The sequence below is a fragment of the Capra hircus genome, chromosome 26 (genome assembly GCF_001704415.2).
Source record: "Capra hircus breed San Clemente chromosome 26, ASM170441v1, whole genome shotgun sequence".
NCBI lineage: Eukaryota > Metazoa > Chordata > Mammalia > Artiodactyla > Bovidae > Capra > Capra hircus.
Window position 1 is genome coordinate 12,820,988 of NC_030833.1, and position 24,711 is coordinate 12,845,698.

Genomic DNA, 24,711 nt, shown 5'->3' on the forward strand with positions numbered 1-24,711 from the left:
CCCCTGTGGTGAAGGTTATATAAATTACAAAGGTTATATAAGGTTACAAAGATTATATAAATCTTTATCTTTACTGGCCCTGAGAGTTTTCCCCTTTACCCATAGGTGAAAAAGGCGATGATCAAAGTTTTCCCGTTCTGTAAGTGCTTTGTGCAACAGAGTCCGTGTAGATCCGTTCCCATAACATCTTTGGACCGGGTCGGAAGCCTTCCTCTGGAGTCCGGTCTCACGTACAAGGAGCCGGTTGGGGCCGTGACTTCCCACTTCTAGGGCAGGCGGTGTGCAGTTGCAGGCGGGGTCAGTCCTGCAGAGACTCCGTCAGTCTGCCTCTGGCTCCCAGGAAGGTCATCTGAATGAGACACGCTGGGGCTGGGGAAGGAGCCCGAGTTCCAAGGTGACTGGAAGGGGATGGCGGGGGACGTGGGGGACCTCTTGGGGCTGCACAGGGTCCCGTTTTGGAGCTTCCAGAGCAGCTCCTCATTCTCCAGGGAGAGGCGCTTGCTGCCCTTGCACTCCTCCAGCGACCCCTGCAGGACCGCCTGCTCCGTGGAAAGTTGCCTGGAAGCTGCCATGCGCTTGTCCATCCGAGCTGTTCATTCTCCATGCTCCTGCCGGAATTGCTTCAGTTTGTCTACCAGTGCTGTGTTATCGTCCACAAGTTTCTCCATCTTCATTCACTTGACGTCCCGTTGGCACAGCCTCTCATTCTTGATCTCCAACACAGCCTTCAGGCTTTCTAACTCTTGCTCCAGATACATGATCTGAGGGGTTTTTAAAATTTGCTTTCTCTCCTGACATTCTTTTCTGTTCTTCTGATTTCAACTTTTCATTTAAAGCATCATTTTCGCTCTTAAGATCATTGATTTTGTTTCACCAGTGATTCCTGCTTCTCGTAAAGCAAATCCTCAAGGGGTTTCTTTTCCATTTCATGGCTTTTCTTGATTTCTGACAGAAGGCGGATTCTTGACCACTGGACCACCTGGGAAGTCCCAAGGGGGGTTTATTTTTAAAACTTTTAATTTGGAAATGGTTTTAGATTTACCCGAGATTTGGAAAGATAATACAACTTTCCTATGTGTTCCTGTTCAGTCTTGTTTGAACATCTTATGTGCCCACAGTGCGTTTACCAAACCTAAGAAATAGTGTTACTATTTCTTCGTAGTGTTACTATTTCTTCGTAGTGTTACTAATGAAACTACAGACTTCGTTCAGATTTCCCCAGTTTTACCCACTGAGTCCGTTTTTCCTTTTTAGGATCCAATCCAGGATCCTAGTTTACTTTCGGTCATTGCATGTTTTTATTGATAGTCATCATGGGTCTCCTCCAGTCTGTGACTGATTTTGCCATCTTTCTCTACCTTTCATTACCTGGACAAATTTGAGAGAAGCTATTAGGTATTTCGTAGAACATCCGTCAGCATGGGTGTACCTAACATTTTCTCCTGAGGACACTAAGCTCACGGATTTGGGAACAAAGACCAGAAAGGGGAAGTCTTATCGGTGCATCGTACCTAAGGGCTCAGGGTACCAATGTGCTTTTCCACTGTGCTGCCCGCCAGGCTCTCTGCCGTAAAGTTCGTATTTCCCCCTTTTCCACACTCTGTTTGGGGTTCCAGGCTTTGGACAAGCTTTATCCTGGAAATGGGGGGACAGACACCCTCTCTGTCCTCCTGGGTTCTCTCTTCCCCCTGGGACCAGGCCTCTTCTTACACCAGCCAGAGTGGATGCTGGTGCTGTGTACCCCAGCCCCCTTCACTCTCCAGAAAGGCCAGTGATGGCTTCTTCTCCAGCTTCAGAATCTCAGGGCCATCCTGTCTGCTGGGTCAAAGGACCGCTGTGCTTCAGAGGTGGCTGATTTGGGGCTCTAGTTGTGTACATCTGGATTCTAATTGGCAAACTTGGGCCAACGCCAGGTATGGCTCTGCCCCAGCTTCCTGGAGAAACCGGGTGTTTTCTCTGCAATGAGGAGAGTTTTCTCCAGGGCAGTAAGGAGGGTCTGCTCGCAGAAGCAGGAGTGAGTGAGTTACCTAGGAGGCCAGCAGTGCCTCTCACCTGTTGGGAGGAGATGGATGTCTCTACTGCAAAGAAGGAGGTGGGGGATCTCCTGGTGGCCTGAGAGTGGGGCTCACAGAGTTGGGGAGGACACCAGCTCTAGTCCGAGCTGCTGGTGACAGCTGGTCTGCCAGGATCTCTGATGACCTGCGGCTGCTCTCTGGAATTGAAACATTTTGTAGATTCAGTCATTTGGGTCTTGTTGGCAATTCTGTTCTGAGGGATAATCCATTGCTGGAGCAAGTAAGACCCTATGCTTTGAAAGGAGGCCGAGCCTATAAAAATAAGCATGGTTGGTGACCCAGAAAACTCGGAAGTTTGTCCGATTCCTGTGCATGTATGGAATTTGAGCACTTTAGCTTCTCCTGGCATCCAGGGACAGGCTGGGAAGATACTGGGTTTGGGCTTGGTGTCAGCCCCGTGAGATGCAGGCCTTGGCTGCACCCTCCATTAGCTTGGGGTAACCTCGGGCAAGCCACCTGGCCTCCGGAGCCTGGTGTCTCCTCTGAGAAATGGGGATAATAATAGTGCAGCCATTGTGTTTTGCAGCTCAGGGGCTGTTTGGATTTGAGGTCATTAGGCAGGCAGGAAATTAAAAATACATATTTGCATGAAGGCTATTTTCTGCTTGGCCCAAGAAGGAGAAACAAGATTTGGGTGCTGGGTGCCTGGGGCTGAGAGGGATACTAGGGTGGTGGGGAGGACCCCATTTGCCTCCCTCACCTTTGCCCAAAGGACTGGCTCTGAGTCTTATGAAGCAGGAAACAGAAGTGGCTGCCTTGGGGAAACTTTGCAAGATGTGGGGCTCAAGTGGTGCTGCTTGGGGCCCAGGGGACAATGTGGGCCTGGTCAGGAGGGCCCCTGGGCTGTTTGAACCTGGATACTGCCAGGGCTGGGGTAACACCACGGGTACCTGGAAGATTTCCTGCCCTGGGAGATGGTGTCTGAATACCAGTGCCAGGGCAGGGTGGGACGTGTCCCTGGAGGGGCTTGTGGGCAGCACTGAAGAGTCTGGAGTAGAGCAAGGTGAGCAGAGATCATGCCTGAGCCCATGGGAGCCCCAGGGACACCTGGAACAAGGGTCAAAGAGGCTGAGATCCTGAGGGTGGTGGCCTCGAGCTGGTGAGATGCAGGCTCAGTGGTCACAGGGCCCCCAGATGGGCCTGCAGGGATGGTCGAGGACACTGGGCTATTATAACACCTTCCTCTTAAGACTCGGGGCAGGTGAGAGCACCGGGGGCAGGCATTGTCACAGCACTTAAAGTGCTGTGACAAGCTCCAGTGCACCACACCCAGCCACCTTGTCATCGCTCTGAGCCTCAGTTTTCACACGTGTGAAATGGAGATAGTGGGAATGCTCTCCTTCCCCCAGGATTGTTCTCAGTCGTGTCCGACGCTTTTGTGACGCCATGAACTGTAGGCCACCAGGCTCCTCGGTCCATGAGGATTGTCCAGGCAAGAATACTGGAGTGGGTTGCCATTTCCTTCTCCAGGGGATCTTCCCGAACCAGGGATTGAACCCGTGTCTCTTGTGCCTCCTGCATTGGCAGGCGGATTCTTTACCACTGAGCCACCTGGGAAGCCGTTATGAGGATGAAGTGACATAAATATGACTTCTTCTCTGAGGCTGAATGACAGGCACAAAGTCACACAGCTGAGCATAGAGGTTAGATTCTGTTTGTGTCGTAATAAGTGGTGTATCCCTGAATAGCTGATGCTCAGCTGGTGTGGTTGAAGGAAGAAGTGAATTCTGTTCCCATATTCCACAGTGTTCTATTAGAACCCGAAGTGCTATTTGGAGAAGTCCTGTTATGAACACACTCCGGCAGAAACAAGCAGAACCTGAGCTCTGAGCAATGAAGGCACCTGATGGTCACCGAGAACTGGCCCCAAACCTATTATATGCTGCTTTCTTTAATCCTCGTAATGATCCCATGAAGTGGGTCCTATGACTAGAACCCAATTCCCACTGAATATCATTCCCGTTGTGCAGTAAAAGGACCAAGTCTTGGAGAGGTCAGGTGACTTGCCCGAGTTTCCAAGGAGGTAAGAGGCCAAGCCAGGATTTGAACCAGGTGGCTTACTCCAGCGCCCAAACATTCTAGCCTTTCCTTTTGCAGCTGATGGTGGTAGAGAACTTGGTCCCAGATATCCAGTGGGCAGGCCACCCCTGGACTCCATCTCTGGTTAACCAACCCAGGCCCCCCACTGCACCACACCGCTAACGAGCAGTTTCTAGTCGGTTGCTGCCAGGAAACACAAGACCCCAGGTTTCCTACAGGAATTACATTAAAGGCTTAAGAGGCAGAGAATGTTTCAGAATAGCTATTGGAGCCAACAATTATTATTATTTTTTTTGTGCAATGCGTAAAATTTCTCTATTCTTACTCCCCTGCTAAACCACTCAATTGAATAAGTAAGAGAAACAGCAGCATGTGTTATTTGAAAACTGTTTAGTGCAATTACCTCTGCAGACTTTACTGAATTTGAAAATGATAGATGGCAAATCTTAATTTCCCAAGCTCTCCATCCTGGCAAGCAGTTTGTTAAAGACTAGCAGTGCAGCGAATCGCTGGTGCATAATGCCTGCAAATACAACGTTTTTCCTTTTTATATAACACATTATGCTAATCACCCTGTATTCCATTTTTCAATAAAAGGTCAGCAGAGCACTATTTGTTCAGAATGTGCAATTTAAACTTCATGTCTGTCATTAGAGATAATCTAGGTTTGCTGTATCAAGTGGGGTTGTCATAGAAACCAGACCCGCAAGCTCTGTTTACGGCCTTTGGAGAATAAACACTTTGCATTTATTTCTCTGGAAAGGGAAAAAAAAAAAACCCACATCAGAAATCATCGAACAATTAAGTGAGGTTTGAAAACAAAGCAGTGATAGCCTAGAAGAGAGAGCTATGTCATTCATCAAAAGTCAATAACTGTCAGGCAGTTGGGATACCGGGGCATTCTAGCAGGTGACTGGAGGAAGTGGTCAAATATTTCCCCTGGGAAGAACAAGTAAGGGAGAGTGGATATATTATTATGCCAAGTACAGAATTAATTTAAGTGTGCTAATGGGCTTTATGCAAGCTAATATACCCTTGAAAATTATTTTGTATAATTTGTATCAAGTGCCTGATTAGGCTTTTTTGTGCAATAAATTTGGATATTCATTTGCCAGCCTCACATAGCTGAAATGATTCCACAGTATGGTTTTTCTGATCTTTCTCTCCTCATTTATAAAGACCCTCTCTGGAAGCAGTTCAGAGATTCTGGGCTTAAACATTTTAAGACCCTGCTTGAGTAGCTTTACCATATTTATCAAACAGAAATGCAGGGTGCATTAAATTTGAATTAAATGTGAACACTTTTAAATTTGAATACTTTTTAAAGCATAATTATGCCCCAAATATTTCATGAAATATGCTGAAATTATTCATTGCTTATCTGAAATGCAAATTTAACCGGGTATCCTATATGAAATATGTCTTCCTGTGCCTAGGGGTTCCAAGGAGGTGAAGAGGTAATTCTCGGACCTCCTCTGCCAGCCTCAGACCTGTGATTCCTTTAATAGGTGAATGAGAAACCTGTGCATGGGATGTGTGTGCCTGTTACTGTTCAGTCGCTCAGTCGTGTCCGACTCTTTGTGACCCCATGGTCTGCAGCACGCCAGGCTTTCCTGTCCTTCACCATCTCCCAGAGTTTGCTCAAACTCATGTCCATTGAGCCGATGATGCCATCCAACCATTTTATCCTCTGTTGCCCCATTCTCCTGCCCTCAATCTTTCCCAGCATCAGGGACTTTTCCAATGAGTCGGCTTTTTGCATCTGGTGACCAAAGTATTGGAGCTTCAGCTTCAGCATCAGTCCTTCCAATGAATATTCAGGGTTGATTCCCTTTAGGATTGACTGTGCATGACGAATCCTGTTATGTCACGGTATAATTGTGGCTCTAATGTGCCGGAGGCACCAAGCAGAGTCAAGTGCAAAAAAGTCACCCACCTGGAAACAACCAAACACTGCTTGGCATAGCCACCCCACAGGGGAATGCTTCTAGGGGTTTTCCCACGGAAAGAGGACCTCCTTCCCAGGGGTCGGAGCTTGCTGCTCCCAGTCCTTTCTGGATCTAGTCCCTCGTTTTTTTGGAGCTGGGTCAGAGGAAGGACCTGAGGCTGATCTGTGGGGTGTGATGCTCAATTCAGGGCTCAAAGTGTGGGGTTCTATGAACTGTGGCCCTGGCTCTGGGCAACTTCACTGTTGTAACCTCCCCGCCCCGCACCCTGATGCAGGAGCCGCAAGAGACACGGGTTTGATCCCTGGGTCAGGAAGATCCCCTGAAGAAAGGCATGGCAACCCACTCCAGTATTCTTGCCTGGAGAAACCCCATGGACAGAGGAGCCTGGTGGCCTACAGTCCATAGGGTCACAAAGAATAGGACCAGACTGAAGCAACTTAGCGCGCACACCACCCATGCAACACCATTCGCAGAAATCTGGTAATTGGCAGAAGGTACATTCGTTAGACAATTGGATTCAGGTTGATGAAGTGAAGTAAAACCCAACACACATTTCAGCATGTGAGAATTCAGTGTTTGCTGCCCTGGCTCAGGCACCTCAGGGGACCCAAAGCCAGAAGACAGCCAGTCCTCCAGAGGGGTCTCGGCCAGCAGGGTCTCAGCCAGTCAAGCACGGATGTTGCTTGAGAACCGGCAGACGGTCCAAGTGCCAGAGCAGAGGCAGAAACAAAGTGCCAGGAGAATGTGTGGGAGGAAGAGATGGATTCTACCCCAGGGCATCTGGGGAGCCTTCTTGGAGAAGAGGGATTCACAACTGATTTTTGAGTACAGAGTATTAAATCAGATTTAATCTTTGATCTTCGAAGACAGAGTATTAAATCAGATTAGTTAAAGCTACAAAGTATGTCTCTTACAAGGACACTCTCACTGGCTTTGGGGGCCACTCCAATTCAGCACCATCTCATCTTCATCCTTAATTACCTCTGCAGGGACCGTATTTCAAGATAAGGTCACATTTTGAGTTCCTAGGTAGATACGAATTTTTGGAGGAGGCTAGTCAACCCATTACAGTTGCCAGTGATGAAGTCTTACAGATGTCACCAAATGTAGAGTTTCTGCTTTCTCTTGAACTGTCAGATCTGGCCCTGGTGGTCTGCAATAGGCCGGTCAGAGGGACAGCTGGCCTTTTCCCAGGTCTGCCCTCTCCAGGTACCAGTGCCCTGCTCAGTTCTTCACCTGCCCAAGCCCTGCTTTAGTTCAGGTGGAGCCGTCACAGGGCCTCTGTGTGGCTGGAATCTGCTTCCTCTTTTCCCAGCTCCTTCCTAACACCTTCTTCCTGATGCACACTCATTTATTCTATACATGAACTACTGGTTAACAGTAGTTATCTCCAGAGTCCCAAATATTTGATTCCAAGAAGGCAAGGGCAACCCACTCCAGTGCTCTTGCCTGGAAAATCCCATGGACGGAGGAGCCTGGTAGGCTGCAGTCCATGGGGTTGCTAAGAGTCGGACACGACTGAGCGACTTCACTTTGACTTTTCACTTTCATGTATTGGAGAAGGAAATGACAACTCACTCCAGTGTTCTTGCCTGGAGAATCCCAGGGACAGAGGAGCCTAATGCGCTGCCGTCTGTGGGGTCGCACAGAGTCAGACACGACTGAAATGACTTAGCAGCAGCAGCAGCAGCAGGGACACCAAATTGAGACCCATGCAGCATCAAAAATGCAGTGTGTGTGTGTTAGTTGCTAAATCGTGTTTGACTCTCTGCAACCGCATGGACTGTAGCCCTCCAGGCTCCTCTGTCCGTGGAATTCTCCAAGCAAGAATACTGGAGTGGGTAGCCGTTCCCTTCTCCAGGGGATCTTCCAGACCCAGAGATCAAAGTCAGGTCTCCTGCTTTGCAGGCAGATTCTTTATTGTCTGAGCCACCAAGGAAGCTGCAGGTCAGGTGACTGAGAGCCCTGGGACACAGGACAAGGGGGGGGGTGTAGGCTCCCAGACCAGGCAAGCCATGCAGCTCCTGCTCTGATCCTTCTGTGGTCTTAGATGAGTAGCTCAGTTTTAGCTAGCCTCAGTTTAACACCTGTGAAATGGGTATATTAATAGTTCCCTTCAACGTTGTGAGAACTTGAAATACTGTGTGTAACGTGCCCAGCACAGTAGAATCTTAATAAATATCTGGTGAATAAATGATGCATGAACTAGTCTGAACTTGGAATCACTTCCAGCTAAAATAGGCTAAATAGTTGAGATGCAAATAATAGTATCCAAACCACACTGAAGAAATCAGGAAAGAAGGTGATAGAATATTCCAAGAAAGATGCTTCTTGGCCCTGCAATGCAATAAACTATACAGTTTTCTCAGTCAAAAGGGAATTTCCTCCAAGATCAGTAAGTGGTAATTCCAGAAATAGTAATAATGACAAACCTCAATGGTTATCCCAATAGATGTAGCATTTACGTACTTAGGGAGCAAAGTAAGATATTTTTCCAACATCTAGGATAGCATTTGTGTGTGTTAGCAATTAGGAATTGTGTGTGTTCTAAAAGCAGTTAATATTAACAGGTGTTCTGTGAAAAAAGTTTCTGGTTAAACAGTTTGGAAAAATATTCAAGTATTAAAGTTTTCTCTGCAGCAGGAATTTTCAGAGCCTTTACTCTGTTAATATGAATTATGGATTTCCTAAATGAGTATAGAGCATGGAGTATTTCCCAGATGTATTTGGGCAGAGAAAAACCACCTCCTCCCATCTCTTTTTTTGGAACTAGCAAGGCATAGAGCCCAGCACTGGGAAAACACATCATGCTTTCTGATGAGTACTGTCCCCTGCACCAAATTCTAGATATTTTGGTAGGTTTAAGGAGGGCTCTAAGCCCTGATTAGAAATGGCTGGCTGCACAGTCTGAGATTTTTGGTTATTAGATGACAGACTAAACAAAGGGCTATAGGAGGAAAGAAACTGGGCCCTGAGCCTATCTGAATGAAGTCACCTTTAAGGCAACCGGTCAGAGATTCCTGAAGGCAGCCTACAGACTGCCCAGATAAGAAGGGATGGGGAGAGCCAGGGCAAGAGTCCAGCTTCCCCACATGGCCTCCCACCTCCAGGAGTCCAGGAGGTTCCAGGACCTCCAGGCCCAAATCTCATTTTCAGAGGAGCTTCCAGCTAAAGTGCTCGAACACAGAGAGGGCTTCCTGGGTCTAGGGGTTGGAGATGGTCTGTTCCTGAGAAGCTGTCACCTTCAGGCTCCTTATTTCTCTGCCACTAAACCCCACCAGCAGACTCTGCCTGGTAACCCCCCACCCATCAAGACTCGAGAACCCAGGCAAAATTTATCAGCCTTAGGGTTTAAGCCTTAGGTTCTACCTCTAAGCCATTCTTTTTTGTTGATTACCTTATTTTTATTTGCTTATTTTTGGCTGCACTGGGTCTTTGTTGCCGTGTGTGAGCTTTCTCCAGTTGCAGCAAGTAGGGGCTCCTTTCTAGTTGTGGTGCTCAGGCTTCGCATTGTGGTGGCTTCTCGAGTTGTGGAGCACAGGCTCTGAAGCGCAGGCTCAGCAATTGTGACGCATGGACTTCGTTTCCCCCTGGCATGTGGAATCTTCCCAGACCAGGGATCGAACCCATGTCCCCTGCATTGGCAGGCGGATCTTTAGCCTTTGCACCACCCGGGAAGTCTTCTTTAAGTCATTCTCTGCAATTCCTCTCCTCATATCTCTGGGCAATTCAGTCACATGTCTCTCCTAGCTGTGAAGGAGGCAGAAAAATGAGTCTTTTACCTGTGTGCCCTTGGGTCTGCCTGAAAAATCAGTGCTGTCTTAACAAAAAAGATGGGGATACTGGGAGGACATGTGCATGCTAAGTTGCTTCAGTCATGTCTGATTCTTTGCCACCGTATGGACTGTAGCCCGCCAGGCTCCTCTGTCCATGGGATTCTCCAGGTAAGAATACTAGAGTGGGTTGCCATGCCCTCCTCTAGGGATCAGGATCCATCACAAGGATCAAACCTGCGTCTCTTATGTCTCCTGCATTGGCAGATGGGTTCTTTACCACTAGGGTCACCTGAGAAGCCCACTGGGAGGATATTGGGAAGTAACTAACAGTCTGCTGCAACATCCTTACTTAACTTTGGACAAGACACTCTTTTTGTTTATTTTTTTATTAAAATTCCATACATGCTCATGGATGAAAATCTAAAAAATGTTGGCAATTTTCAAAAACAGAAGCGTATTGGTGACACTATCCTGCTTCTTAGAGATAACTGTTATTAGCTGTGTATATAAATGTTCCCTCCCCCTGCTGCCCAATTTTGAGGTCATATCTTAAATTTGATCTTCCATCCTGCTTTTTCACCATATTTTTGCATGTCATTGAAAACCCTTCACAAGTATTTTTTTTAACAATGACGAGAAATGTATCATATGGCTGTAATTATATGTACTTAGTTAACCTCTAATGGTTATTGAAATTGTTAGCAATTTTTTTATTATTAACAATAAAGAACATTTCCTCGGTTTTGACCTCATTTTGGATGATTTCCTCAGGGTTTATTCCTAGAAGTGAAATTACTGGTTCACATGGGCTGAACTTTGAAAGTTTCTTGAATACACAATGTCAAATTGCTTTCCTGAAAGCTGATTCACCTCATTTCCTCCAGGATTGAGAACAGATATAGGTTTTAAAAAATGTGTTGGCCTTTACTTTTGTGATGGTGGTGATCAATTGATTATTGAAAAATCCTCCTCTCTGCCCTGTTATCTACCTGGCGTTCTGCCACACAGCTGACGTCTTTGTGCTGTAGAGAGGATGGGGGCCATGGGTACTGTAGCCCACAGAGCAGGCAGGTTCCAGGTTCTCATTAACATTCCAGAGAGATCTTTGGCCACAGCCCTGTGCCCCATGTATGGGACGATGCTGATCGTCTCATCGATATGATGGTTTCCACCCTTCTCCAAGTTTTCCTGCCTCTTTGTCCCCCCCACTGGTTCTTTAAGAGCTCTGATCACCAGAGGAGAGGTTAAAGACGACCGCTGTAATCCATTCTGTCCATTCAGAAGGGTCAGTTTCACGGGCCTTTGTTCCTTCTGTCACCAGTTGATGATGGGTCACCAACTCTTTAGGAGGTGGACTTGAGGCCAGTCTTTGGGGCTATAACAGACACAGGGTCAGTTCCCCATTCATGACAGCAGTAGCAGCTGTCAGAGAAATCTGGATATGAGACAATCAGAGAAAGCTAACGCTTTGCCTTCTGCAAGTCTGAAGAGGAGAGAGCTCTCTGCCTTTCCTTTTCAAAAAAGGAAATATTAAAAAGATCTTTAAAAAACATTTTAGAGCAGGGCTTTCCTGGTGGTTCAGTGGCTAACAATCTGCCTCACAATGCAGGGGACACTGGTTTGATCCCTGATCTGGAAAGATCCCACATACTGTGAGGCAGATAAGTCTGCAAGCTGCAACTGCTAAGCCTGTGTGCCGCAGCTACTAAAGCTCACACTCCTAGAGCCTGTGCTCCACATCAAGAAAAGCCACAAGAAGAAGAAGAACAGCAATGAAGACCCAGCACAGCCCAAAAAAAAAAAAAATTTTTTTTAAAGCAGCTCAAGATTTACAGCAAAATTGACAAAATAATAGAGTTCCCATGTACCCACAACCAGTTTCCCCAATCGTTAACACCTAACATTAGTGTGTTACACGTTTGTCACATTGCACGAATAATGACTGACGCTTTATCACTAACTAAAGTCCATACTTTATTCAGATTTCCTTTGTTTTTACCAAATGTCCATTTTTCTCTTCCAGAATCCCATATTGGAAACCATGTTTTATTAGTTACCATATCTCCTTAAGCTTCTCTTGGCTGTGGTAGCTTCTCACATTTCCCTTGTTTTGGATGCCTTTGACACTTTTTAAAATAATTTTATTTATTGGTTTTTACTTTTGGCTGTGCTGGGTCTCCGTGGCTGCGCTGGCTTTTCTCTAGCTGTGGCAAGCGGGGGATACTCTAGTTGCGGTGTGCAGGCTTCTCATTGTGGTGGCTTCTCTTGCGAAGTACAGGCTCTAAGGGTGCGTGGGCTTCAGTAGTTGCGGCTCCCAGGCTCTATAGCACAGGCTTGGTAGCTGTGGTGCATGGGGTTGGCTATTCCACAGCACGCGGGATCTTCCTGCACCAGGAATCGAACCGCTGTCTCCTGCATTGGCAGGCAGATTCTTCACCACTGAGCCACCAGGAAAGCCTAGCTTTGACGGTTTTGAGGAGCACTGGTCAGCTATTTTTGGGCTTCCCTCATAGATCAGTTGGTAAAGAATCTGCCTGCAATGCAGGAGACCCGGGTTCGATTCCTGGGTCAGAAAGATCCCCTGCAGAAGGAAATGGCAACCCACTTCAGTATTCTTGCCTGGAAAATCCCATGGACGGAGGAGCCTGGCAGGCTACCATCCATGGGGTTGCAAGAGTCAGACACGACTTAGCTATTTTGTAGAATGTCCCTCAATTGGGATTTGTTGGTTCCTCCCTCACCTCCCTTGGTTTTAGGAGGAGAACCACACAGGTAAACAGCCATTCATATCAAGGGTGTATGTTATCAGCATGATAGCACTGTGGGTGTTAACCTTGATCGACTGGCCTAGGTAGTGTTTCTAGGCTTCTTCCCTGTAAAGTGACTTTCCCTCCTCCTTTTCTGAATGTGCTCTGTGGTTGGAAGTTATTATGTGTAGCCTGTACTTGGAGGCTGGGAGTTAGCCACTTCCCAGAGAGCAAAGTATTGATATAAATTATTTGGAATTCTTTTGCATGCAAGATTTGTCTGTTCTTCCCCATTAATATATTTGTTTATTTGTTCATTTCTTTATATCATTGTGGATTCTTGGGTTCCTTTTGCACGAGTTATGCCTATATATTTTTATAACAGCTTTATTGACATTCACCACACAATTCATCCATTTAGGGCTTCCCTGGTGTCTCAGAGGGTAAAGTGTCTGCCTGCAATGCGGGAGACCCGGGTTCAATCCCTGGGTTGGGAAGATCCCCTGGAGAAGGAAATGGCAACCCACTCCATTACTATTGCCTGGAAAATTCCATGGACTGAGGAGCTTGGTAGGCTATAGTCCATGGGGTCACAACAGAGTCAGACACGACTGAGTGACTTCACTTTTACTTTATTGACATTTACCACACAATTCATCCATTTAAAGCGTTGTTTGTTTAGTCATGTCTGATTCTTTGGGACCTCATGGACTGTAGCTCACCAGGCTCCTCTGTCCATGGGATTTCCTGAGCAAGAATACTGGAATGGATTGCCATTTCCTTCTCCAGGGGATCTTACCAACCTGGGGCTCAAACCCATGTTTCCTGCATTGGCAGGCGGATTCTTTACTGCTAAGCCTCCTGGGAAACCCATTTTTGTTTTTGTTTAGTTGGTAAGTTGTATCCAGATCTTTGTGACCCCGTGGACTGCAGCACGCCAGGCTTCCCTGTCCTTCACTAATCTTCTGGAGTTTGCTCAAACTCATACCCATTTAGAGCCTATGAAAAGTATACAATTCAGTGTTTTTTTTAGTATACCCAACTTGTGAGTCGGGGCAGACATTGAATCACTTCCTCATCCAGGGCAGCAGCTGGTGTCAAATAAACCTGGACATGAGACAACAAAGAGAGTTGAGACAACTGCAGCCACAACAACATCAGAGTATTTCTTCACTGCAAAAAGTGCTTTTGTCACCCCTTAACTGAGAGAGATGGGCATACCAGACCCCCTGCCCTGCCTCTTGAGAAACCTGTATGCAGGTCAGGAAGCAACAGTTAGAACTGGACATGGAACAACAGACTGGTTCCAAATAGGAAAAGGAGTACATCAAGGCTGTATATTGTCACCCTGCTTATTTAACTTCTATGCAGAGTACATCATGAGAAACACTGGACTGGAAGAAACACAAGCTGGAATCAAGATTGCTGGGAGAAATATCAGTAACCTCAGATATGCAGATGATACCACCCTTATGGCAGAAAATGAAGAGGAGCTAAAGAGCCTCTTGATGAAAGTGAAAGAGGAGAGTGAAAAAGTTGGCTTAAAGCTCAACATTCAGAAAACGAAGATCATGGCATCTGGTCCCATCACTTCATGGGAAATAGGTGGGGAAACAGTTTCAGACTTTATTTTGGGGGGCTTCAAAATCACTGTAGATGGTGACTGAAGCTATGAAATTAAAAGACGCTTACTCCTTGGAAGGAAAGTTATGCCAACCTAGATAGCATATTGAAAAGCAGAGACATTACTTTGTCAACAAAGGTCCGTCTAGTCAAGGCTATGGTTTTTCCTGTGGTCATGTATGGATGTGAGAGTTGGACTGTGAAGAAAGCTGAATGCCGAAGAATTGATGCTTTTGAACTGTGGTGTTGGAGAAGACTCTTGAGAGTCCCTTGGACTGCAAGGAGATCCAACCAGTCCATTCTGAAGGAGATCAGCCCTGGGTGTTCTTTGGAAGGAATGATGCTAAAGCTGAAACTCCAGTACTTTGGCCACCTCATGCGAAGAGTTGACTCATTGGAAAAGACTGTGATGCTGGGAGGGATTGAGGGCAGGAGGAGAAGGGGACAACAGAAGATGAGATGGTTGGATGGCATCACTGACTCGATGGATGTGAGTCTGAGTGAACTCTGGGAGATGGTGATGGACAGGGAGGCCTGGCATGCTGCGATTCATGGGGTTGAAAGATTCGGACACGACAGAGCGACTGGACTGAACGGAACTGAACTGAACTGTTATCAGGACTTCCCTGGTAGCTCAGTTGGTAAAGAGTCCACCTGCAATGCAGGAGACCCCGGTTCGATTTCTGAGTCAGGAAGATCCAATGGAGAAGGAATAGGCTACCCACTCCAGTATTCTTGGGCTTCCTTTGTGGCTCAGCTGGTAAAGAATTCACCTACAATGTGGGAAACCTGGGTTCGATCCTTGGGTTGGGAAGATCCCCTGGAAAAGGGAAAGGATACCCACTCCAGTATCCTGGCTTGGAGAATTCCATGGGCTGTATGGTCCATGGGGTCACAAAGAGCCGGACACGACTGAGTGACTTTCACTCACAACCATTAACAGCTACTCTCCACTTGCTCTCAATCCCCCTAGCTTTAGGCAGCCAATCATCTACTCTCTGTCTTCGTAGATTTGCTTATTCTGGATGTTTCATATCGAAGGAATCATACAATATGTGATCTTTTGTGATGAGCTTCTTTCACCTCTGTTTTCAAGTTTCATCCATGTTGTAGTTGGTATCAGCACTTCATTTCTTTTTATTGCCAATTGTATTCCATTGTACTGTTATATCCCATTTTATTGATCAATTCATCAGTTGATGGATATCTGTGTTATTGCCATGTTGGGACTATTTTTTAAAATTTATTTATTAGTCTTATTTGGCTTTGCCAGGTCTTAAGTGGAACATGTGGCATCTAGTTCCTCAACCAGGGATTGAACTGGGACCCTTTGCATTGGGAGCATGGAGTCTCAGCCACTGGACCACCAGGGAAGTCCCCATTTTGGGGCTATTTTGAGTAATGCTGCTATAACCTCTCATGTATAAGTCTTTGTGTGGATATTGGCTTTTAATTTCTCTTGAATATATAACTGGGAGTGGAATTGCTGAGAAGTGAGTGTAAAGAAGCATCTTACTGTGGTTTGGGTTTGCGTTTCTCTGATGGCTAATGATATTGAGTATCTTTTAATGTGCTTATTGGCCATTTGTATGTCTTTGGAGAAATGTCTATTCTGATCTTTTTCCCAGGTTATAATCGGGTCAGTTGTCATTTTATGATTGAGCTGTATAGGTACTTTGTATATTCTAGACATAACTCCCTTATCAGAGATATGATTTGCAAATATTTTCTTCCATTCTTGGAATTGTCTTATTTTCTTGATATTATGCTTTGAAGTACGATGTTTTATACTTTGATGAAATCTAATTCATCTTTTTTTCCCTTTTGTTGCTAGTAGTTTTGTCATCATATTTAAGAGACTATCGCCTAGTTCAAGGTGATGAAGATGTATGTCTATATTTCATCTACGAGTTTTAGTTTTAGCTCTTACATTTAGGTCTTTGATTCCTTCTGAGTTAATTTTTGGTTATGATATGAGGTAGGAGTCCAATTCCTCCCCTTTGTATGTAGATATGCAGTTGTTTCAGAACCATTTTTTTGAAGGCACCAGTTTTTCCCATTGAATGATCTTGGCATCCTTGTCAAAAATCAATTGTCCGCAAACAAAAGTGTTTCTTTCTCAACTCTCAAATCTATTCTACTGATCTAAACATTTATCATTATGTCAGTATCACACTGTGTTGGTTATTGTAGAACTGTCATAAGTTTTTGAAATCAAGAAATCTGAATCCTCAACATTATTTTTATTTGTTTTTATTTTTCAAGATTATTGTGACTCTTTGAGGTCCATTTAATTTCTTTATGAGTTTTAAGATAGGCTGGTCAATTCTGCAAAGAAGGCAGCTGGAATTTCAATAAGAGATTGTGTTGAACCTGTAAATAACTTTGAGGAGTATTAAAAGTATTATCATCTTAACAGTAATAAATCTGGTCCATGAACATAGGATATCTTTATATATTATATATAAAAATATATATATAGTTGTGACGATGTCACGTGACTTGAGGGATCCTAGTTCCCCAGCAGGGATTGAACCCAAGACCCAGGCAGTGGAAGCATGGAGTCCTAACTCTTGTACCACCAGGGAATTCCCACAGATTATATTTTTATTAAAACATTCTTTCATATATGCATTTGGTATTTTATAATTGTCATCATTCACATGTTATAATTTCTAAAATTTGTTCCCTTGGATATGAATTGAGAATGTGAGGTGTCACTTTAATTATGAATATCTGAATATTTGTACTGTGACACCAGCTAGGAAATCACACAAAAGGAGTGCATAACAACATGCATATATCCTTATAGCCTGCCTGCTTAATTCAACGTGATGCAGCGCAAGAGTCAGAAGGCATCTCCTATGGCAAGAGTCTCACCTACAGAATTATGGAGCCAACAAAGCTGAAGTGGCCCCTTATGTCCTGAAAGGACATTCCATGTGCTTTCTGTTGTCTGAGTAAAAGGCTCACTCGGAAAAAGTTGGAACTTTAGCAAAATTGGATTTTTCCTAACATGAGAGTATTGCCTTGAGTCATCCTTCTTGCTGCACTGTTGAATTAAAACCCTTGGTGAAGCAATAAGCCCTGGAAATTGTTAAGCTGTTTTGTGCCTTGGAGGAAAATTTAAGAACTAAAACAATGCCTCTGTCAAGTGTCCTCATTCACTCCAGAATCGTTAAAATCTAGTCCCATATTTGGAAGCAGATTTCGCAGAAATTGTCATTTTCTATTGCCTTGCATTGGGATGACAGTACTGATATCTTTTAGTAGAGCCAGGTCCTGATTTGCATCTGTTATCTGCACAAGGACAGCATCAAACAAGCATTCCTATTTTCTGGGCCTGTTTGGAAGGTTCAGAGACCTCCTGCGCTTTTTAATTTTTTTAATCAAAAATTTAATTTTGAGATGAAGGTAGATTCACACGCAAGTTTTATTGTTATTTAATTTTATTAATAACTGCTCTACAATGTTGTGTTGTAGTTTCTGCTCTACAGGGAAGTGAATCACCTGTATGTGTACATGGGTCCCCTTCCTCTTGGACCTCCCTCCCACCCCTCCCATCCCACCCATCTACGTCATCACAGGGCATCGAGCTGAGCTCCCCGTGCTAGACAGCAGGTTTGCACTAGTTATTTATTTTACACATGACAAAGAGTCAGACACGACTTAGCGACTGAGCAACAGCAACAACAAAGTGTATATATGTCAATCCTAATTTCCCAAAGCATCCCAGTTTTGAGAATTAATAGAGTGATCTCTTCTACGCTTTATGTATTTTCCGCCTATGGTAACATCTTGTAGAACCATAGTACAATATCACTACCAGAATATTAATATTCATATAAGCAAGATACAAAATATTTCTATCACTCACAAGGAGCTCTCATTCTTGCTCTTTTATAGTTATATCCACTTCCCTCCTACCCACATCCCTTCCTGGACCGCAAGCCACCACTAATCTGTTCTATGTTTTTATATTTTTGTCATTTTAAGAATGTTATATAAGTGGAAACATGATAGTTTGTAACCTTTCAGAATTGACTTTTTTTTCATTCAGAATAATTCTCTGAAGATTCATTCATTCATGCTGTTTATATTAATATTTTGCTCCATTTTATTACATAATATTCCATACTGTGTACCATAGTTTAACCATACATCCATCAAAGAACATCTGGATTGTTTCTACTTTTGGCAATTATGAATAAAGCTGCTATAAACATTCGTGTACAGGTGTAAGTGTTGCCATAAGCCTCCATTTCTTTGGGATAAATGCCCAGGAGTGCACGTGTTGGGTCACGTGGTAGTTGCAAGTTTAGCTTTGAAGAAGCTGTATAAGTGTTTTCCAGAGTCACTCCACCATTGTGCATTCCCACCAGCAACATGGTGTAAGTGACCTGTCTCTGTATCCTTGTCAGCATTTGGTGGTGTTTTTATTTTTTATTTTAGGCATTTCATAGGTTTGTAGTGATGCCTCATTGTTTTAGTTCCATTTTGACTAATGATAATGAACATCTTTTTATGTGTGCATTTACCACTGTATACTCTCTTTGATGAAATATCATTTTTTGCCTTTTGTCCATTTGAAAATTAGATTTCCTTTTTAACTCTAGTTTTTGAAAAAAAATATATTCTAGACACTGGTCCTTTGGGGACTATGTATTTTGCAAATGTTTCTTCTATAGCTTGTGTTTTTATCTTCTTAGTTTAGTTCAGTTCAATCGCTCAGTCGTGTCCGACTTTGTGACCCCATGGACTGCAGCATGCCAGGCCTCCCTGTCCATCACCAACTTCCGGAGTTTACTCAAACTCATGTTCATTGAGTCAGGGATGCCATCCAACCATCTCATCCTCTCTTGTCTGTTTCTCCGCCCACCTTCAATCTTTCCCAGCATCAGGGTCTTTTCAAATGAGTCAGTTCTTCGCCTCAGGTGGCCAAAGTATTGGGATTTCAGCTTCAGCATCAGTCCTTTCAATGAACATTCAGGACTGATTTCCTTTAGGATGGACTGACTGGTTGGATTTCCTCGCTGTCCAAGGGACTCTCAAGAATCTTCTCCAACACCACAGTTCAAAAACACCAATTCTTTGACGCTCATTTTACTTTACAGTCCAACTCTCACATCCGTACATGACTACTGGAAAAACCATAGCTTTATTTTCTTAACAGGGTCTTTTATGGAACAAAAGTTTTAAATTTTGGTGAACTCAAATTTGTCAACTTTTCTCTTTTGGTATCAAATCTAAGAGTGGTTTGCCTAGCCCTAGATCTCAAAGATTTTCTCCTATTGTTTTCCCTAAAAGTTTTACAGTTTTATGTTTTGTACTTAAGACCACAATCCTTTTTTTTTTTTTTTTTTTTGGCAATGGAAACAGAAGCCTCCCTGTCATACAATTTAAAAAATTTTTATTTTTATTTCAAAATTATTATTAGTTTTTGGCTGTGCTGAACAGCATGTGAGTGAAGTTGCTCAGTTGTGTCCGACTCTTTGCGACCCCATGGACTGTAGCCTACCAGGCTTCTCAGTCCACAGGATTTTCCAGGCAAGAGTACTGGAGTGGGTTGCCATTTCCTTCTCCAGGGGGAACAGCATGTGGGATCTTATTAATAGTTCCCTAACTAGGGATCAAACCCATGTCCCCTGCACCAAAAGGGAGTCTTAACCACTGGACCTGCAGAGAAGTTCCCCCACGATCCATTTTCAGTTCATTTTTATATAAGGTATATAAGATTTAATAAGATTTATATGTAAAGTATATGAGATTTAATGCTATTTTTTGTAGAGATATAGAATTGTTCTAGCATCATTTAAAAGACTATCTTACATAAATAAATGACTGTCTTCCCTTCATCAAAATGCTTTTGCATCTTCATCAAAAATCAGATGGCTGTATTTGTGTCAGTGTGTTCCTGGGTTTTCTATTTTGTTTATTAATTTGTGTGTGTATCCTTCCACCGGTGTCCCACAGTGTGGAATGCAGTAGCTTTCTTCTCTTTCAGAATTGCTTTTGTTCTTACAGTTCCTTTTCTTTTCTATATAAACTTTAGGAGAAAAGAGAACCCTCTTACACTGTTGGTGAGAATGCAAACTAGTATAGCCACTATAGAGAACAGTGTGGAGATTCCTTAAAAAATTGGAAATAGAACTGCCAGATGACCCAGCAATCCCACTGCTGGGCATACACACCGAGGAAACCAGAATTGAAAGAGACACGTGTACCTCAATGTTCATCGCAGCACTGTTTATGATAGCCAGGACATGGAAGCAACCTAGATGCCCATCAGCAGACAAATGGATAAGAAAGCTGTGGTACATATACACAATGGAGTATTCAGTTCAGTTTAGTTCAGTTCAGTCGCTCAGTGGTGTCCGACTCTTTGCGACCCCATGAATCGCAGCATGCCAGGCCTCCCTGTCCATCACCATCTCCCGGAGTTCACTCAGACTCACGACCATCGAGTCCATGATGCCATCCAGCCATCTCATCCTCTGTCATCCCCTTCTTCTCCTGCCCCCAATCCCTCCCAGCATCAGAGTCTTTTCCAATGAGCCAACTCTTCGCATGAGGTGGCCAAAGTACTGGAGTTTCAGCTTTAGCATCATTCCTTCCAAAGAACACCCAGGGCTGATCTCCTTCAGAATGGACTGGTTGGATCTCCTTGCAGTCCAAGGGACTCTCAAGAGTCTTCTCTAACACCATAGTTCAAAAGCATCAATTCTTCGGCTCTCAGCCTTCTTCACAGTCCAACTCTCACATCCATACATGACCACTGGAAAAACCATAGCCTTGACTAGATGGACCTTAGTCGGCAAAGTAATGTCTCTGCTTTTGAATATGCTATCTAGGTTGCTCGTAACTTTCCTTCCAAGGAGTAAGCATCTTTTAATTTCATGGCTACAGTCACCATCTGCAGTGATTTTGGAGCCCCCCAAAATAAAGTCTGATACTGTTTCTACTGTTTCCCCATCTATTTCCCATGAAGTGATGGGACCAGATGCCATGATCTTCGTTTTCTGAATGTTGAGCTTTAAGCCAACTTTTTCACTCTCCTCTTTCACTTTCATCAAGAGGCTTTTGAGTTCCTCTTCATTTTCTGCCATAAGGGTGGTGTCATCTTCATATCTGAGGTTATTGATATTTCTCCCAGCAATCTTGATTCCAGCTTGTGTTTCTTCCAGTCCAGCGTTTCTCATGATGTACTCTGCATAGAAGTTAAATAAGCAGGGTGACAATATACAGCCTTAACGTACTCCTTTTCCTATTTGGAACCAGTCTGTTGTTCCATGTCCAGTTCTAACTGTTGCTTCCTGGCCTGCATACAGATTTCTTAAGAGGCAGGTCAGGTGGTCTGGTATTCCCATCTCTTTCAGAATTTTTCAGTTTATTGTGATCCACAAGGCTTTGGCTCAGCCATTAAAAAGAATACATTTGAATCAGTTCTAATGAGGTGGATGAAACTGGAGCTAATTATACAGAGTGAAGTAAGCCAGAAAGAAAAACACCAATACAGTATACTAACGCATATATATGGAATTTAGAAAGATGATAACGATAGCCCTGTATGCGAGACAGCAAAAGAGATACAGATGTATAGAACAGTCTTTTGGACTCTGTGGGAGAGCGAGAGGGTGGGATGATTTGGGAGAATGGCATTGAAACATGTATAATATCATATAAGAAACGAATCACCAGTCTAGGTTCAATGCAGGATACAGGATGCTTGGGGCTGGTGCACTGGGATGACAGAGGGATGGTACAGGGAGGGAGGTGGGAGGGGGGTTCAGGATGGAGAACACGTGTACACCCGTGGCAGATTCATGCTGATGTATGGCAAAACCAAGACAATATTGTAAAGTAAAAAAAAAAGAAGTAACCTCTGTATCTACAAAAATTCTTGCTCGGATTTTAAAAGTAATTGTATTAAATCTGTATATCAGCTTGGGGAGAATTGATATCTTTTATTGTATAGAGTTTTCCAGCCTGTGAACATAGTGCATCTCTCTTTATTTAGAGATTCTTTTACTTCTTTAATCAGCATTTTGTAGTTATACACATGCAAGTCCTGTCAATATTTTGTTAGATTTATGCTTAAGTATTTCACTTTTGGGAATAATTTAAAATGGATACTGTATTTTTTATTCCAGTGTCTACATGTTCATTCCAAACATATAGAGATAAAATGAAATTTTTGATTTATGTAGACTTTTATATCAATTTTGTAAAACAGAAAATGCTTATGTACATTTCTTTAAAAAGATTTATGAGATGTAACAAAGTATTTGTTTCTATCCCTGATAAAATGTTTGGTGAAAATTTTCCATGTTTTCTATAATAAGTATTCTTTTACTTACACACAGACATACATTTTGGCTTGTTGAAACAATGAAAAGTCATTTTATTAGGAAAGTAGGCTTTGGTCCCTAAATCACTTTAATTTGAAAATCAGTGTAAATATAACTTTCAACATTTTATTATGGAGACTATTCAGTGATTGCTTATTATTATTCACATTACTAATTTTATTATCATAAAATATTGATTTAAGCCTGGTTCATTTGCATAGACACACAAATAATGTTCCTATCTTGCTTTTGTCTCATCTGCTTTTCTTATTATTTAAGTATGCATGAAAATATTACACAAAAAAATTACCTGACATCTAAGAAATCCAATAGATTTTTATATGTTTATCTCATATTCTATAACCTTGCTAAAATCATTTATTAGTTCTAGGAGTTTTTGTAGATTTGTTTAGTTTTACTGTGTAAATAATCATGTCGTTTGCAAGGAGAATCTGTTTTATTTCTTTCTTTCCTATCTTTATGACTTTTGTTTCTTTTTCCAGCTTTATTTCTCTGGCTAGGTCATTTTGCACTGTGTTAAATAAGAGTAAATGTCTTTATCTTGTTCCCAACTTTAGAGAGTAAAGAATCACTCACTGTTAAGTATAATGTTCACTGTGGGGCTTTATAGATGCTCTTTATCAAATTAAGAAAGTTCTATTTCTGTTTGCTGAGAGTTCTTAACATGAATGTGTTTTGAATTCTGTAGAATGATTTTTTTGCATCAAGATGAACATGTGATTGATTGTTCTTAATTAGCTTGTTAATATGTGGGGTTATATTGATCAATTTGTCAATATTAAACCAGTCTTGCATCTATAAAATAAACCTTGGTTGGTCTTAGAGTGTAATTCTTATTGAATATTGCTGAATTCTATTTCTTAGTATTTTGTTAGGGATTTTTGTGTCAGTATTGAAGAGGGACATTGGTCTGTCCCACTGGACTGTAGCTTTCTCTTTTTGCATTGGTAACAGGATGATAATAGCTTCATAAAATGAATTGGGTGCTGTTCCCTGCTTTTCTATGGAATCTTTCCATAAATATATATATTTTATGCTCTTCCTTCCTTCTTGATGTTCTAAGATTTTTTTGTTTTATTGGTTTTTTTTTGTTTGTTTGTTTGTTTAGAGAGCTTCCTTTAGCCGTTCATTTAGAGTAGATCTGCTGGAACCAAATTCTCTTAATTTTCTTTAATCTGAGAATGTTCTCATTTCCCCTTCACTCCTGTAGGATATTTTTGCTGGGTATGGGATTCAAGGTTAATAGTTCTTTCTTTCACCACCTTGATTATACTGTCACTTCCTGCTCCATGGTGCTCCACAGAGTCTAATAGGAAACCCACAGTCATTCTAATTATTTTCCTCAAAGGTAAGTTGTCATTTTTCTCTGGCTACTTTTAACACTTTTTCTTTATCAATACTTATTAGAATTTTAATTATAATGTGCCTTTATGTGGGTTTCTTTGGGTTTTTTCTGTTTGTGATTTACTCATTTCCTCAAATTAGTAGGTTTATGTTTCTTGCTAAATTTGGGAGTTTTCAGCCACTATTTCTTTGAGTCTCTTTTCAGTCCCTCTCTATTTCTCCTCTGTTCTAGGATTTTGATGACAAGAATGTTAGATCTTTTATTGTAGTACCATAGATCTCTGAGCCTCTGTTCCTCTATTTTTTTTTTTTTTTAGTATATTTTCTTTCTTTAGCTCAGATTGGGTAATTCCTATTGTCTTGTCATCCAGTTCACTAGTTCTTTGCTCTGTTTCCCACTTGGCTATTGAGCCCACCCACTGAGCTTTTATTTCAGTTGTTAGGATTTTCAGTTCCAAACTTTCTGGTTCTTTTTTATATTCCTTTGCTGAGGTTTTCCTGTCTTTTAATTTGCTTAAGATGCATTTGTAATTGCTTCTTGAAGCACTTTTATCATGGCTGCTTCAAAAAAGAATTTTTTTTTAATCAGAAGGTATTTACTTTACAATGTTGTGTTGGTTTCTGCCATACATCAACATGAATTAGCCATAGGTATTACATATGTCCCTTCCCTCCCACCTCCCTCCCCGTCTCATCCCTCTAGGTTGTTACAGAGCATTGGCACACAGCAAACTCCCACTGGTTATCTACTTTACACATGGTAATGTATATGTTTCAATGCTACTCTC

The 24,711-nt window shown here is 42.9% G+C and overlaps 1 pseudogene; it reads right to left on the reverse strand.

Moving 5' to 3' along the window:
• LOC102191399 overlaps nt 267-24,711 on the reverse strand; it is an 88,294-nt pseudogene continuing 63,849 nt past the window's right edge.